The sequence below is a fragment of the Neofelis nebulosa genome, chromosome 13 (genome assembly GCF_028018385.1).
Source record: "Neofelis nebulosa isolate mNeoNeb1 chromosome 13, mNeoNeb1.pri, whole genome shotgun sequence".
Taxonomy (NCBI): Eukaryota; Metazoa; Chordata; class Mammalia; order Carnivora; family Felidae; genus Neofelis; species Neofelis nebulosa.
The window spans coordinates 48,056,976-48,075,580 of NC_080794.1; the positions used below are offsets into that span (position 1 = coordinate 48,056,976).

Consider the following 18,605-nt stretch of genomic DNA (forward strand, 5'->3'; position numbering starts at 1 on the left):
TGTCTAAGCAAAATAAAACTGAGTGAACTAAAGTTCTGCTCACTTGAGGAAGTTTTTTGTGTTGAAAAATAAGAACGGAAGCCTTCACCTTCTTATGGGTTGAATCGTGTCTACCAAAACGATGTTGAAGTCCTAACCCACAGGACCTGTGAATGGGACCATATTTGGAAACAGGGTCATTACGGATGATCAGGCTAAGATGGGGTCATAAAAGGGGCATTCAAATCCAGTAGGACTGGTGTCCTCATAAGAAGGTGGAATTTGGATACAGAGGCAAACATGAACATGGGGGATAATGCATGTGAAGATGGAGGCCGAGACCGCGGTTATGCCGCAGTGGCCAAGGACACCAAAGCCTGCCAGTAAAACACCAGAAGCAAGGAGAGGCACAGGCAACAGATTCTTCCTCGCAGCCCTTAGAAAAAATCAATTCCATCGACACTTTGATCTCAGATTTCCAGCCTTCAGAACTTTGAGACAATGCACTTCTGTTGTTCAGGCCGCTGAGCTTGTGACTTGGTTTGGTTGGCCGTGGGAAATGAATACACAGGTATCAGTGAGGATTTATTTATCATGGCTGTTTCACCGAACCGTATCATGGGCAGCCACACTCTCAGGTCCTCTTAATCATTCCTCCTAAAGGCTAATGCCAAGACTTCCCTTTGGAATTAGTTTGAATCAAGTTTCGTTCTGTCTGGATTTTTGTTTATATTTAAATTTTAAATGCATGAATTCCCAAGTAGCTATTCCCATGTTTAATTTGGCAGGCTGCCTTGCTAACGTGTCTGAACTTCTCTTTCTCTGTCTTTAGGTTTCTTTGTCTCTGTCTGTCTTTCTCTCTGTCATTTCCTGTCTCTCTCTCCTTCTCTCTCCCTCTCTTTCTCTCTCGGAGAACTGTAACAAGAAAGTCATGGCAGAACATGGCAGAGACAGGATTGCTTTTAACAAGAGTCCATCGGTATGGGCCATAAGTGAAGCTTCAGTTAGAGCATAGCCCGTCCGATAATCAGGTCACAAAAGGCACGTTGCAGCCTTAGAAAGCTTTTCAGGGGCGCCTGGGTGGCGCAGTCGGTTAAGCGTCCGACTTCAGCCAGGTCACGATCTCGCGGTCCGTGAGTTCGAGCCCCGCGTCAGGCTCTGGGCTGATGGCTCGGAGCCTGGAGCCCGTTTCAGATTCTGTGTCTCCCTCTCTCTCTGACCCTTCCCCGTTCATGCTCTGTCTCTCTCTGTCTCAAAAATAAATAAATGTTAAAAAAAAAAAAAAAAAAAAAAAGAAAGCTTTTCATTACATCTCTCCATTTCCCACCCATCTATATGTTTCTTCAAAGCCAAAGCTCAAGCATTTGTATCCTCTGTGAGGGACTGAGTGGACTTCTTTGGTCTGTGTTGAATCTACCTGCCTCCTAAGTCTTATTTCTGGGCTTCAATACATTTGAAGCACACAGTTGTGTGCATAGGGGCTGAAGGTACATTCTCAAGGACTGATTGGGAATCCTGGGCCTTGGACATCCTTCCTTCCATCTATTCCTTCACAGCTCTCTTGCTTTGCAGAGGCCTGCCCTCCAAGCCCAAGATTTGGAGGTTGGAGGCTGTCCTCTGAGGAACTTCTGAGGCCAAGGGGTATGTCTGAGAGGGTGGTGCTTGAAACAGCTTTCTCCTGGCGCTACGGGGGATGAGGGCTGGAGCCTGTCAGACCCACAAGGAACAGCAAAGGGGGCTGGTGTCAGGGCCGGCTTTTCTTTCAGTCTTACTCTCAGAGAGTTTATTTCTGAGATAGAAACTGGCAAGGTGGTGCTGGTGGAGCATGGGTAGGCCAGTGAAGAAGAGGAGAGATGCTTATTTGGTTTCTATGAAATGTGTAAAGTTGCCACCAGTTTTAGTCATACCTAATGCTGGAAATGACATTTTGGGGGAAGGCGTAAAGAATTTGAGGGGATTTAGAGCAGACAAAGCTTCCTGTTATCTTGTTCACGCTACCATTGTTCGGAAGTCAGATCAATCCAATGGCTAATGGTTTCAAGGGTTTACCATGTGCCAGATACCGTTCTCTGTATTTTTCCTGGAATAATTCGCGTAACCCTCATAAGAACCTGGTAAGATAGGTATTATGATTATAACTACTTTTATGGGTGAGAAAACTGAATGAGAGAAGGCTTAAGCAATCACTGAGCCAGCAAATCTGAGGCAAATGGGGCTTAACAAGTTAACAAAGAGAAAAATGGTTTTACCATGGGTTTTAAATGCTGGGAACTTGTTTACAACTGTAGAGAATAAGCTGAAAAAACGGTGCAGAGCAACAATATCCCTGCTACACTGAACCACATTGCCTAAACCTTCCTTTGGAATCCGGAACATTGCTGTGTGTTTCCTGCACCAGGAACTTGTGTGTGTGTGTGTGTGTGTGTGTGTGTGTGTGTGTGTATGTGTGTGTGTGTGTGTTGTTTAAATGTATTGATGATTAAGATTATAACAATTAGTTTGTTTTGCTATTATAAATAATATTTTTCTTTTTATATTGAAACTCCGTAGGACTTATTTATTTCCTTGCTTACTTATTCCCCACCTAGTGATTAGGTGCCTCCTATGTGCAACCTTGTGTGAGGCACTGAGGACACATCAGAAAACAGAAGACACACATTCTTTGCCATCACAATCTAGATAATAATCTAGCCTTCTTTTGACTGCACCTGCTACAATATTAGGAGAAATTCAACATCTAAACATCAGGGAAAGAATAAGATAGGGCGCCTGGGTGGCTCTGTTGGTTCAGTGTCTGACTTCAACTCAGGTCATGATCTGGCAGTTCCTGCATTAGAGCCCCACATCAGGCTCTCTGCTGTCAGCACAGAGCCTGCTTTGGATCCTCTGTCCCCCTCTCCTTTTGCCCCTTCTCCACCTGTGCTCTCAAAAATAAATAAACATTTAAAAAAATAATAAGAGAGACAGGGAAAGATGAAGGGGAATTTTGGTTCTGTGGGGGAATGACACACAAAGCCCCAGACATCAGGACCGGGGCTGTGTTGAGTCCATTGCTTGTCTAAGCTGTCTCCTATTTCTTTTTCCTTAAGTCAGCTGAACGGATGCAAGAAGTCCTCAATTAGGCCAGCTGAAGGGATTCCCCAAAAAGCTCTGTGCTTGGGGAGCATGCTTGGGGAGCAGAGGTTGGCTTCTGCTGGGCTTGAAAGGTTGCTGGCTTATCTAGACAGCTGGTAGAGCCCTGTCCCTTTCTTGATCACAGATTTTGTCCTAAGCTGTAGCCGTTTGCTTATATGAATGCATATGTGTGACTTTTGATTTTTTCTCTCCATCCACCCCTGAAATACAATTAAAAGGTCAACCAAGGATCCTGAACAAATTGTGTGTGGGGGTTGAGGGGAGAGGAAACAGAGGGAGTGCTTTGTTCAAGGATTAGCTTGTTTACAACGGAGTTAAAAACATTTTGTTTCAAGCAGAGTTTTATGCATTTGTCAATAAAACTGGGCTTGGAAAGGGCAAAAATCAGCTTGTTTGTCACAGAGTCCCCACATGCTTAAGGGTTCAATCCCAGTTGAGGAGCTTTCAAATGTCGGTGGGACTCATCCTAATAACACTCCTGTTCTGGCCACCCAGTGAAGGGAAGCACAGGCTGCTTTGTCCCACAGACCCCGGGACAAGGACTTCAGTGTGAGTACTTGTGCCAGGATATACCAGTAAGGGAGTGAGAAAATAAGATAAGGAAGGGCGGGAAGTCAATGTAGGGTGTTAGTAAGTATGCTGCCACTGTTGGCAGTTGGGGCTCACTCTGGCTGGGACCTCTGGGGATGGTGTAGAACGTGCCTCCAAGTTGTCCTACCCCAAAAGCACCAAATCTGATATACTCATTGACACAGGGAACCCTGTTCCCAGGGGTTCAGATTCTCTGGAATTCTAGCCATGCACCCTTTTGCACACACAGGAAGCTTTGCAACAGCAAAGTACAGTGCTTGCAGTAGGAAATAGTGTGTGAAGAGGGTCAGTGGAAAGGCTACCAAAGTTATTGCCAGGAGCTCTAATTCTAATGAGAGGAGAAGAGAAAGATCTGGTGATGTCATTGGACCTCGGGGCCATATCATCTCATCAGAGTTACAAGGACCTTGGCCCAAGATTGGGCCAACTGTTTATCATCTGAGGGTGATTAATGGAAAAGGAAAGGTAAGGAGGAGCAGGATGCCCCAAGGGGCCTGGCTACGGGACTAGAAGTCCGAATCAGATTTCCCGGAAAGCAGGATGCTACAATGTCCGTCCGTGTCAGAGGCTGCAACCAAGCGGCCCGTGGGCTGCTTCTTCCTCGAGGTGCATTTTGCTTGCCCACAGCGTCTGTGCTTGTGTTTACATAAATTGGTTTCCAAATTTATAGAGAGTTCACATAAAAATCCAGAGTTCTAGCTTCCATGAAAAAAAAAATTACTGGAAGATCTGGCGATGCGGGGGCTGCTTTCATATGTGGCCACAATACCTAGGAGGTACATAGTGACTCCCCTCCACAGAGAGGGCCCGGACTTCCTTTGCTTGCAATCTCAGTCACCACCTGAGCTGTTGTTCCCTGGCCATGGAGTTTGAGAGTCTGCATTTACCAGAGACCTTTTGCTTTTGCTTTTGCTTTTCTGATATCCTGCTTCCCTCATTTATTTCCTTCCCAGCTGCCGTGAGTATTGGAGTGGGTAGCCCCTGATTTTTATCATCTGCTCCCTCCACAACCATCGTCTAAATGGCGCTAGTAGACAACTGGTTTCCAAGAATTTTCCTGGCTCTCTATGACCCCATTCCCAGAGTCAGGAAAGTGTTCAAATTCTTGACTCTATTATTTCAGACCTTCAGGAGCCTTCCATTACCTTGACCCAAACTCCCTAGACTCGCATCCCCCTGCTTTCATGCCTATGACACATTGCCCAGGCACACTGACCAAATTGTGGTACCCAGACTGCATCACAAGCCATGTTTTCCTGTCCTGATCCAAACTCCTCATCTTTTCATCTAAATCTGATTGTGCCTCCTTCTAAATAGCAAATTAAGAAACAATAGACCTGTTCTCATTCCTCTATTGATGTCACAGTGCACATCCGATACATAAGCAGATTCTTTCAGCATTACCTTCAAAATTTACCTTAGTTCCCAGTGCTGTATTCTGTATCACTTTTACAGCTAGCGTTGTAGCACAGGCCACCGTCACTTCTCTTTTAGATTATGCTAATGATCTCCTGATGGGGTTCTCATTTTCCACCGTTGCGCCCCAAAGGTCTATGCTCAACACAGCAGCCAGTGTTATTATTCTGAAACCAAGCTTATATTATACCATCCTTTGCTCAAAGCCCTCCTCCCATTTCCTCTCTGACCTCATCTTCTACTGCCTTCCACCCCCGCATCCCCAAACCAACCTTTTTCAGCTATACTCACTTCCTTGCTTTTCCCTGAAAACCCCAGATGTGCTCATCTACTGGGGCCTGTGCATATGCTCTTTTCTCTGCCTAGAATGCTATTTCCTTGTATATCTGCAAAACTTACAATCTCTTCTCCTTTAGGACATAAATCAAATGTCATCTGAGTGAGCCCTTCTCTAACCACCCTATTTAAAATTGCAACCCACTCTCCAACCCTTAGAAATCCCTATTTTTATTTTTCTCCAGCTCTTATCACCATCTGACAATATTTTACTTATTTACTCACTACCTGTCCCCCTAAAGGACTTTTGTCTGTTTTGTTCACTGATTTATCTATATTCCTTAGAATAGGACTTGACCCTGAGTAGCTGCTCAATCATGTTGGGTGAATCAATCAATGCCTTTCTTTGCACGATTCTCCCTTCCCTGGACAGGAAATTTCCTTTCAATATCTAACTAAGTCTAACCCATTTTCAGAACTTAGGTACTTTTCCACATCCTCCAAGAAGCCTTTCTGATTATTCTTGTCCAGCCTGGCTATTACATTTCCTGAAACGAAACATTATAGATGGGAAAAAAAACACATTATAAATGATCACATTTATTAAGAAAATGGAGAAGGGGATTGTACTTGGTATTCATGACAACCTCAAAAAGTATTTGGGGGCAGAGAGAGTGACCAAAAAACAAATCTGTGTTATAGTACCATTTGTGTTCCAAAGTGGTCTCTCTGAACTTGCAGAGCTGTTCACCCAGGCTCTTCCATGCTGGAGTTAACACACTCATGAATTCTCTGAACAACTGATGCAGACACAGATGCAGGACAAGAGATGAGATGGTCATAAATTTTAGTGTATTGTTTATCTGTTGCTGCATAACAAACCACCATGGCACTTAGTGGCTTAAAACAATGTGTTTAGTATCGAGCACAGACCTATGCATGAGCACCTCTTTTGATCTGGACTAGGCTCCCCCAATGCTTGTTGATCTTCCTTAGGTGCCTTCATCAGGGTGGACTGGCAAAAGATTGGCTGGTCTAGGATGCCTTCATGCTCATTTCATTTATTATACTGTTTATTTATTGAGAGAGAGAGAGAGAGAGAGGGAGAGAGAAAGAAGGGCAGAAGGAAAGAGAGAGAGAATCCCAAGCAGGCTCCATGCTGCCAGTGCAGAGCCTGACACCGGGCTCGGTCTCACGAACCATGAGATCATGACCTGAGTCAAGATGAAGAGTCAGACTTTTAACTGACTGAGCCACCCAGATGCCCCACCTCATGCTCATTTCTGACGGTTAGCTGTCTGTTGGGTGAAGTGTGGGGACAATTGGGTCACCTATCTGTTTTCCAGAATGCTGGTCTGGGATTGTCCACTCAGCAGTGCTAGGGTTTCTGGAAAATGTGTGGAAACACAAGGCTTATTGGAGGGAGAGGAAGCTTACAGTTGTGCAGTGTTATATACACTGTTGTAAGAGTTTACATTTTAATATTTTAATTCTCAGAGAGAAGGTGAGGAAAAATTAGTTGTAAGATCAGCATCCTTGCCTCTATATACATATATTAACTGAAACCTTCACACAGAACAAAAGAACTTTAAAGGACAATATCTTGCTTTGCTCAGGAAGAGCATGGAATGCATTGAATCACATGCGGCATAAGCATGGCCCTTCAAGCTTGAAGAGAGGAAACGTGAACATCAAAAGCAGTGTGTTCCCTCCAGCAGTCAGAACACACAGGGGTCCTCAGATTCTTTAAGCTCTAGGCTTGGGGTAAAGAAAAAGCTCTATCTTGTACCTTATACAATGAGGCACAAGGAAAGGACTGGAATGAGCATAGAAGCAGACACAGAGGACTGGTAATGAATTTGAGGACTTTTTGGAATGAAGAAGTTCAGTGCAGATCAGCTGAGTGAGGGAGAAAGTAAGGCTGAGGTCCAGTGTGTTCAGAGCTTTCTGGGTTTGGAGTCACTTGGTCTTGCTATGTGAAGATGTCAACGAAACACCTCTTATTCTACAGGGTACAATCTAGCACCCCAGACTATCACATAGGGCCAAATCCTAGGGTAGTAGAGTAGGCTCCTTATAGTACAAGTTTGGGAAACTATTTCCCCTCTCTTACACAATAACATGTTACTCGATTGCTTGATGTCAGCCATGTTGTAATTTAATTTTCTCCAAAATTAGCATGTTTCACTTCATTTTCTTTACTTACTCTTTGGGAGACAGCCTGGTTAAAACCTTCCCACTCATGCAATTGCTAGTCAAAATATTTTAGGAGGAAACTCAAACATTCATTGTTTGCTTTATTAAAAATGAATTCAGGCAGATGGAGAAGAATACAATGTGTGCTCTCTTCTTAGTACTACTTGTTATCTGTCTCTATCTTCATCTGCACACCAGGACTTACATAATTTTACCCCCAAGGGTCATGGGGCTGCACACAGGAGTGCCCTTAGCTGCATTTTACAGGAATGAGGCTGAGGTTAAAATATCTTGCTAATGCTTATCCAGAGAAAAGAAATGGAGCAGAGGCAGACCTGAGGTTATTTGGGCAAGACCCGTGTTGCTCCCCAGGTACTGTGGGAGGGTAAGAATAAGGCTTCAGAGTTTCCTGGTGGAAAACACTGAGAAAACATGTCTACTCTAAACCCTAACCAGCTCTCTGGGAACTTGGAGGTAAGACATCAGATGCTGTATTATTGCCTTTGTAGTTACTCTGTCCTCCATCTGTTTTTGATTCTTCTGCCTGTGGAATCCCTTGGGCCCTTTGCTTTAATTCAGTCATGCATTCATTTCTACAAGGGATCAGTGAGCCCCCACTGTGTGCCAGGCTCTCTCCCACATAGTGCAGCAGGGCAGACAACATGTTCTCTGCCCTCGTGGAGATCCCAGCCTTGCAGGGATACAGACCATAAGAATCTCGCAGCAGTGCAAATCCTATGATGAAGCAAGTGTAGGGCGTTATGGGAGCAGATAGAAGGGGCACCTGACACAGCCTAAATTATGAAGACACCTGGGTTTACGAGCACAGTTCCTACCCTAACTTTTAGCAGGTTTTCTCCAGAGATAGTGTCAGGAAGGATGAAAAGCAGCTGTAAAAGAGACTATCACCCTCCATCCAGAGTTAGGTGAGCTGCTGAGCTGGTGTGGGCCACATTGGGCTACACAGTCTCTATAGTGGGTCACACCCTGGAGTCTTGAAGCTCAGTATTTTGTAAGGAGGTAGATATTGAAAAGAAAAAAAAATAGCCCTCATATTTTCCACTCTCTTCCACACATTCAGATCGTCTCCCCTAGAAGTGCCATTCTCCATGCTATCCTTCATTATCTGAGGATGGCTGGTGGTAGGTCAGCATTGTGTTCAACAGTTTCATAGACTTGATATTATTATCCTAACAGTTCTCTGAAGGAGTTATAATTTATCCATACTTATCCATAAACTAGGATAGGGAGCAGTTTATTAACTTACCCAAGATCTCACTGCCTTCAAATGACTTTAAGTTTGGGGGTGGTGTGGCATGATGAATGGTCTAATGGGTTAGGAGTAGGATGAAATCCTAAGGTAGAACAAGACCCACTGGGAAAGACTGTAGCCTAACATACATTATTTTTAAAAGCTTATGATGCATTGGGCTAGCATGGGTTGATGGTGGTGAGCAAGTGGTCTAACCTGGCACTTATGGCAAAATATCAGGATCCTAAGAGTATGGGGGTAATAGGTAAAAAGGTATAAAACATGGCTCCACTAAATCTGCTTCTTTCGGGGGCAAATGGACCCAGAATGTCTTCCATGTAGGTTGGAGGGATGGGGAGAACAGTAGACGCCAGGACCAGGAGACTTGTACAGATGTGCACGGCAGGTGTCCAGGCTCAGCCAATACTAGGCACAAATCAGGCTTGGGCACACTAGGAGTGTCTGGTTTGAAGACTGCCTGTCTTCTGGGTCCACAGTCAACCCATTCCTGGTCTACCTCCTAGTGGGAAGGAGTCTCTGAACAGACAACCAGCCCTGCCTAGGAATTAACTAGAACCAGTTAGATCTGAAACTCAAAACTGTTCTCCTGGCATTGGAACAGGTTGTGTAGACCATGAGTGCCAGTACATGAACCTCCGTGAGATAGATCCCAGAGCTTCTTTTCTTTTCAGAGCTTTTCCCCAGTTTGGCACTGCCCTGTGTTCCTTTCTTCAAAATGAATTCCATGATCAAGACTCTCTCTCTAGGATTCTGAGAGAGGAGAGAATCAGTCCCTTTTGCTTTGCTAGAGTCATTACCTTAGGAGCCCTCTGTTGATTCCTCACTGTGGCTTGGAATGCATAGAGATATCTTTGTGCAACTGTATATTTTAAATTCTGACACATTTCCCAATAATCCTGTCCTAAATATTTAATTGGGATGGTTAGCAAATTCACTACCTCCCAGCTGTGGACCATTGCCTGTAAAAGACACACACTGGGGCTTTGGGCTTCTATCTCACAAGGTGTCAGAAAAACATAAAGATCAGAGCAAGATAATTAGAAGCAGACCCATTATTCTCACCTCAAGCAAGTGAGCACTTCTGCCTGAACTCCCAGGCTCTGGTCCTCCATCCTGTATGTGGACACCAGAGAAGATTCCCAAACCCCCCTGAGGAACTTTTGAGACTCCCTTTTATGCAACTATCATAGTCTGAAGCAAAGAATACACTCTAAGACTACTTGGAATGTAAGCCTCTCTACAGTCAGCTAATGGTGATTTCAAATTCAAAGCTACTTTTCTTGTCTCGACTCCTTTCCATTCTCATTATTTTTCCTCTGCTGCTGTGGCCCCCCAAAACTTGTTCATCCTTGAATGTGTCCTTCAAGTTTGCAGCCCTTTCATGGTTCATATTGTTCTCCCTGCTTGGAAGGTCGCACATGTTGCCATTTCCTGAAGTTTCCCTGCCTTCAGAGACCAGCTTTAACAGTAAAATGTTCTTTTATGCTTCCCAGGAGAATATACATTTCATGCTCATAAATCTCTGCAGTAGTCTTTATTATACCCTTCTCATGGTTTGCTTTTTACTCTAGCGGTAGGAATAGATAGGGAGCTGCTGGAGGGCAGGGACAATACTTAATTTTGTATCCTGCCCTGTGCAAACACGGGGTCAGCCCTGAAAATAATGGTTCAGTTCATGTCTTAGAGTAGTAATGGTAACCAGTTGACAGGCCCTTCTCAAACAGCTTCCTGTACTGAAGTGGAGGGGGTGGTGAGAAAGATGATGGACTTTGGATTCGGATGGGCAAAATGCTGGTGCAATCACTTACTGGTTTCATGTTTTACTTACTCTCAGAACCCTCAATTTCTTCCTGTGTAAAGTAGGATTATAGATCTGTGGTGAGAGAGATGCTAGAATCTAGATGTCTGAATACTTGATCACTGTCCTGATGCTGCCCCCATCATGGGGGCAGAATGTATGTATAGGGAAATGCCAGAGACAACAGTCTTGATGTCCAGCTGAAGCTCTAATTCCCAATGCCCCATGCTCCTACTTTCATGACCTGATTGTCCCTCATGTGGATAAACCAGAGTAGCTGTTGTCTCAGTCCAAGAGTCGACATTTGAAGGCATACTTCAGAGGCTTGCTGCATAGACAACGCTTTCTCTGAAGATCCTTCCTTGCTCCTCCTTGGCCATACCAAAGCAATGGCTGAAAGTAGTCATGAATCTTATCTTACTCACCAGATGCAGAAGATAAGACCTTCCCCTTACAAAAACAGGAGAATTTTCTGCAGCCTGGTTCTGGTTTGGGTCATTTCGCTTTTCTCACAAAAGTAGCAAAATTGGACCAGCCTGTTTGACTAACTCTTACTCCTGAGCATGCCTTCTACCAATTTCAAATTGGTAGTGAGGTAGTGGGCATGTATGTGTTTGGGGCACATCTCCTCTTTACAAAGCATTTATTTGAACAATAACTTAGATTAGGCAGATGTAGAATGGGAAAAAAAGAATAATCTGATGTTGGTGTCAGGTTTTGCCTCAGACCAGCCGTAATGCACTGGGAAGTTTTCTTAATGCCTTGGAGCTTCAATTGTACATTAGAGGTGATCATATCTACCACCTAGGTCTGTTATGAGCATTAAGTAAGGTAACATGTATGGAGATCAAATCATAGTAATTAGCATGAAATAGGTGTTTGATACACACTGGCACCTTTCTTTTCTCCCTTGAAAGTTAACCCAATAATGCACTTCCCCATTTGGCTATGAGTTCAGTTTCATGTGAAGGAATCCTAGGAACTCAAAACCACAGGCTTAGGCAAATTTTATTATCTCATCACTTTTGTTTTCAATTTTTTTCAATTTTATTTTAAATAAACTCTATGCCGCATGTGGGGCTTGAACTCATGACCCTGAGATCAGGAGTTGCATGCTCTACTGACTGAGCCAGCCAGGTGCCCCTCATCACTTTCTGTAACCAAAAGGGAAAGGACAATTAAAGGCTAATTCCAAACTTTCTGCAGAAGTGAATTTTTGAATAATCCCACAGTGCTCATGGAGCCTTTCTAGCCTACTTACCTGTCTATTTGACAAGGTCAAGGCTCTCAGATAAATGTAGTAGTACCTGTTCCATGTTCCTCAGATCATAGAGGCTGATCTTTGCCCCATGGAAAGTCATGGACATTGTCTACTTAGCAGGAATGTTTCTGTGATTTTTTTTGGTTAAAATGGAGTCATTGTCATTGTCATGACCTACTGTCCTTGCTACCAGAGGACTCAACACACTTTGCTTGGGGTCATGGAACAATGATAATGACCTGCTTCCTGTTGCTCTTTTCCAGACTCATCCTAGTCATTGCTCGTGGAGCAAGGCGTGTTCTCTTTCCCTGGTAGATGGGCTTGAAGCAGGGTTCAGGGAACCACTCAGGCCAGGGAGACCACCTCTCTTTACTTCCAGGAGTGCATATTAGGTACCCACAGTTTTTCTCAAAATGCTCTTGGGAAACAGGAATGATGCAATGAAGCAAGAAGATTTTTCACCAGCCCCAGGGAACAAAACTAAAGTTCTTCCTAGCCCATGACCTAAGGGGTTGGACATGACAGGTAAAACACTTGGACCCTTTTCCTTTTAAAAGAACCAGTGTCATACAGTTATCACAAGCAGAGTTTTGGGGTCAAGCCATCATAGCTATGAGTTGAAGTTTGCACAGATGTGTGGCCATGGCTAAGCTTCCAAACTATTCCATATTCTACTTGCCTCCTATGTAATGGGCTTAAAAATACTACTAATTCAATTATAAAAATTTATAACTAATTCAGTTATAAAAATTAAGTAAGACAGTGCATGTAAAATGCAAATGGAGGATTTAATACTACTCAATAAATTCCGCAAACTACTTTGGAGTGAGAACCTCCATGTCACATTGTAAATTCCAGAGTTTAGAAATTACTGAATGAAAGCAACCCAAATGAGTTTGGACTGGGTTGACTTATCAAACAACAACAACAACAACAACAAGAAACCAAATGAGTAATAGTTTTCCTGGGGCAAATATTAAGCAGGGAGAAAATGGATGAATTTTCTCATTCCATTTAAGCTATAAAAACGCTTTATGTATAGTTCTCAGTTTTCTATCTCAAAGGAGATATTGGACCAGTCAGAGCCAGGAGTTGATTGAATTTGCTGATCTGATTCCCAGGCCTGCATTTCCTTATTGGTCCATTTGTATTTGCTGTCGCTATGATCTTCCTCACCACGTTGGAGGATAAACTGGCCAAAACAGGGGACCAGTTCACTTGCCCCCACACAAAGGCAATGCTTCCCCTCAGTGGAGCCACTTAAGCAGTATACTGTCCTCAACAAATCTATGTACCATGATGGCCCCTTTCCCTTCCCTCTGGCCATGGAATATTTCTGCCACCTTGCATTATGTCCTCTAGGTGCGGAAAACCATTGGTCATTGTCAGTTACATCCTGCCCAGGCATATGTGTGTGCATGCATGTTTGTCTCCACAGACAAAACCACATGAATACACAAGAAAATGCATAGACAGACATCCACACAAACATACATAGACCAAGTCAGAAACACCCTGATAAACATAACTATACACAGAGAGGCCACATTTAATCAATATGAAAGACATTCCTTACAAACACACTCACCCATATACCTGCTGTCACACATATGTGCACACAAGCATCAGATCCACATACTTTAATCAAGTGACTGGTCTGTGAGCATATGGAGTTTACAGAGTACAGTTCTTCTTGTTCTAATCACATTCTTTTTATGAAGAGCTTTCTATAGATTCCTAGATCAGCAGGACAATTTCATATCCTATTACAATCTGCCAAGAAGAAATAGATAAATCTATTAGCTTGCTCTTTGCTTGTTTCATCATTGTGACAGTCTCTCATGGGTCTACATCCATCAGGCTCCCACACCACCTGACAGCCAAGTCTCCACCACCAAGCTGCAGGTTAATAGCTCTTTAATCTCTATTTAATTGCTCATTAATAATTCCGATACTGCTTTCTTCTGTTAATTGATTAAAAAATGGTTTCAGTAGAAGTGAATAATGAAATTTGGTAGCAACCAACTATAGAATGAGTTTTCTTGTCATCAAGATAATCAAGAAGAAATAGTGATCCAAACACTCCTTGCTTCATTTGCAGATTTTTTAGAATGTTAGAGCTGGCAGGGCCTTTGGAATTCAACTACATCAGCGTTTCTCAAACTGATTCACAAGTGATTAAACAGTTTTCTAGGGAGAAAACAATATTCTGTGATTAAATAAGTCAGGCAGACATGGCATACAAATCTCTCTCACAATTTGGCATTTTAAATCAATGTTAGCATATTAAAAGCTCTGACATCCCAGCCTGAGAAACCTATTTGCATTGTTCAGTTGATCTTCACCTAAACTTATTTGATAGTAAAAATCACATTTCTATTGAATACCATTTCAGTTATCTATTGCTGCATGATGAGTCCCTCCAAAATTTAGTGGCTTAAAACAATTATGGGTTATTTTTTACAATTCTGTGGATTTCCATATTGGCAGGCACAGGGTGGCCCGGCAGTTGGTGCTATCTGGGGTGCCTCACTCTCTTCAATGTGTTTTTTGTCCCCCTAAAGGCTTTCTTACAAGGTGGGCTCAGGCAATGTTTCACTAGAACTAAGGCTTCTAAAGGCCTAGACTTGAAAGACAAACAATATCACATCTGTTGTAGAATATTAAACAAAGCAAGTCACAAGGCTGGGCAATATTCAAGGGCCATATAAATTAATGCCCACTCTTGATGGGAGTACAGACACTTGCATTGCAAAAGGGCACATGGAATGGGAGAAGCAATTGTTGTGGCCATCTTTGAGTGTAATCTACCACAAGCCACTGAACAGTTTTCGGAAGACTGTATATGAAATAATAATAATGTAGAACAAACTCCACATTACCTAGATTAAGACACCAAGGCATATATGTGGAATGAGTTCTCCCAGGGCGCGCATCTGATAATCACAGAAATGAGATTAGAATTTAGACTTCAGACATCAAGTCCTTTGTCTTCACCATGGTGATTCTAAAGATTCTGAGCTGACCATGATGACTAAATGATACTCCAATGCTTAACCCCTGGATTTGGAGAGTCCTAGACCCTGATTCTGGTCTTCTAAGCAAGTCCGTCTAAGCTTGTCAGATCATGAATAACTCAGTAAACCAGAGACTCAGCTTCCTGTGCCTTCATTCTGTGAAGGATGGGCTCTGGAAGTAGCCAGAATTAGACATTCTAAATGGCATGAGCTAGATGAGCTATGTCTCAAAACTTCTTCTGACATAAAATAGCCTGTTTTGGGGTTGCTTTCCAAAATTTTTAACCATATTGTCTGGAAATCCATTGAGTCCTGTACCTTTATGACCCAGAGTTAGATCTTCACCTAATCCTGCATGTCTCTTAAACCACAATTCAGTTCAACACTTTGACATCTCATAAATGAATTCATGTAATGCTCTTCTGACTTGGCAACTTATCCCAAACATGTCTTCCATGGTATTACAATGCTTGCAAGAAAATCCTGAAATAGTTCTTCCATGGATTCTTGCTGAACTGGTCAAGATAAGCATGAAAACTACCTGTTTTTAGGTCTGCAAATTCAGCTCAAGGCTTCTTTACTTATTTATCAGTATGGGCCTGCATTTTGCATACTCTGCAAGATTTTATTGAGTGTACTGACAATATATTTGTTACTTGAATATATTCTACCTAAGTTCAGCCTATTTATCTATTATCTATCTATCATCTATCTACATACCTATCTATCATCTATCTATTATCTATCTATCTATCTATCATCTATCTTCCTCTTGTATTCATATGTAACAAGTTAACATTTCCTCTATTTTATTGTTATAATGTCAGTACTGTGACTCTTGGACTTTAACCTATCAGGTGGAAGGCGCCACATCAGAAATGCTTCTTGTAAATGTCCAAAGTCAAAGCTGCTGCCTCAGTGCTGGAAGAATACTTGGTGGTGATGACTTGATCAATATCTTCAGGACACTGGCCCCTAGCAACATTGCTTAAACATTTTGCATTAACTTGGCTTTAAGCGTTCCAGCTTTCTTTGCTCAGTAGAGCTAATCAAAGAGAAACATGCAAATGAAAGCTAAAAAATTGTAGAGAAAAGTTATTCAGTACACTTCACAGACAATACATGAGACTGCAGCTTCATCTTCCTTTTCTAACACATTTATTATGATCAGAACACAACCTTTCTCTGGATGTCATTTTCAGCTGATGTGTCACAGCATGAAAGAGTCTGAAAATTGCATCTCTTCCCATTCTTAGCTTGTTACAGGGCAGGAGGAACAGAAGAGTGAGGGATCTTGTGGCTGTGATTTATACATGAAGAGTAGGGGTGGTTTTAAGTCCCTAGGACAACACTTCAAATCCCCTTTGAGCCACTTCAGATTTTGGGAGATGCCCATCTTTCTAGGCCTTGACATTAAAGTCCTCTGAGTGTGAAACTCGATCTAGTTGGCAGGATAGAGCAGCAAATGACATTTTGGAGAGTGGCCTAATCTGACGAACAATTAAATCACATTCCTCTGATATTTGCCTTTCCAAATATTGTCTATGTTCAAGTCAAAATCAACAGTCAAATTGTGAAATGTATTGGTTTAGAAATGAAATGACCTCTAACATGAATTCATACAATCTCTCTATTCACTGAATCACTTTTCTAGAATTCTCCTTATGTCACCTGAAACCTCTTTTCCCTCTAAACCACCTAGAGTTCTCCCACTCTACTTCCTACCTGGCTTTCCATTTATTGACTAACCAGAATTATTCATGCATTTGGTGCTATTTTTGCTTCAGGGTTACCCAAGTTAATATGTATGCAATTGTGACTTACTTGTAGTTCTTTGGAGTTTGATAAGTCAGAGGCAAATGCAGAAGCAAAGAGGTGAGGGGACTTCTAAGGAGACAAAAAGTTTATTGCAACTTCAAAGTAAGCAGACTTTCATTTCACTGGGGAATGGAACCGGTTCCTATGAAAATATCAAGTTTGCTGGAATCAGATTCATGAAGGAACTAAGATTAAAACGCCTCAAATTGTACTTTTAAAGAAGTGAAACATCAAGAGGAGAGATGTGTGCATTACTGGTGAAGAGGGGTTGTTCAAAGGTGTGTGTGAGGGAGCAGGTGGGAAGACTGTCACAGCCTAGGTATAAATTCCAATGACAAGATACACTTAGCCAACACATCAGAAGGCAACCCAAGAAGGAGACTGGACAGTTAGAACTTGGGGTCAATAATCATTGATCCAAATATAAGTGTATAAACCCACACACATATATATGTCTACACACACACACACACACACACACACACATAATAGAGTAATATTAGTAATACTAGAATTATCTAGAATATCACTAAAAGGAATTGAACAAAATATATACTCAAACACACTAAAGACCAATCAAAATAGAATTCTAAAAATGTTCAAGTGACCACAGAAGAAAACACAAATGAAAAGCAGAGAGATAACAAATAAAACAAACAAACAAAAAATTAAAATAAAATAAAAGGGTAGACATAAGGCCTAAGAAATCAATAATTACATTAACTGCAAATTATGTGAATACCCAATTAAAACATAATTTTGCACAGTGGATTAAAAACATGAATCAACTATATGCTATCTACAAAGAAACTCACTTCAAATACAGCGCTATAAGCAGGTTGAAAATCGGAGGATAGGGGCGCCTGGGTGGCGCAGTCGGTTAAGCGTCCGACTTCAGCCAGGTCACGATCTCGCGGTCCGTGAGTTCGAGCCCCGCGTCAGGCTCTGGGCTGATGGCTCGGAGCCTGGAGCCTGTTTCCGATTCTGTGTCTCCCTCTCTCTCTGCCCCTCCCCCATTCATGCTCTGTCTCTCTCTGTCCCAAAAATAAATAAAAAAATGTTAAAAAAAAAAAAAAAAAAAAAAGAAAATCGGAGGATAGAAAAAGATATATCATACAAACATAAATCAAAAGAAAGCAGGAGTGGCTATACTGTATCAGATAAAGCAGAGTTCAAAGCAAAGAAAATCACCAGAGACAGTGAAAGGCATTATAAAATGATGTACCCTCTTCCTTTCTAACCAGGGCCCAGCAGAGTGGTTCCCACAAAGAAGTGTGGTAAGAAGAAGGGCCCTTCTGCCATCAATGAAGTAGTGACCAGAGAATCCACCATCAATATTCCCAAGCACATCCATGAAGTGAGTTTCAAGAAGTGTGCCCCTTAGGCACAAAGAGATCTGGAAATTTGCCATGAAGGAGATGGGAACTCCAGATGTGTGCATTCACACCAGGCTCAACAAAACTATCTGAGCCAGAGAAATAAAGAATATTCCATACCATATCAGTGTGCAGTTGTCCAGAAAACGTAGCAAGTATGAAGATTCATCAAACAAGCTCTATACATTAGTTACCTGTGTACCTGTCACCACTCTCAAAAACCTACAGTTAATGTGGATAAGAACAAATCAGTGTTGCCAGTGGCAGTCTTTTGGCTAAGGCTTTGTCCTTTGTGGGGTTTCATTCCTGACTAGATAATAATTAGCTTATTCTTTGGTCCTCATGTACCAAAGAGTACAAGAGTACATGAGTACATCTCCTTTGGAGATGGTTCTTTGGTCCTTTGGAGATGAACATAAAATGGAGGTTAAAAATGATAATTTCTTTCATAAACACTGTTTCCTTGTCA

General features: G+C 42.3%; 1 long non-coding RNA gene across 1 annotated transcript; it reads left to right on the plus strand.

The window, feature by feature from the left end:
• Positions 1–1,527: 1,527 nt before the first annotated feature.
• On the plus strand, positions 1,528–18,260 carry LOC131492384 (uncharacterized). The gene is made up of 2 exons (XR_009252043.1): positions 1,528–1,620; positions 18,005–18,260. It is a non-coding gene; the product is annotated as an uncharacterized LOC131492384 (long non-coding RNA).
• Positions 18,261–18,605: the final 345 nt, after the last annotated feature.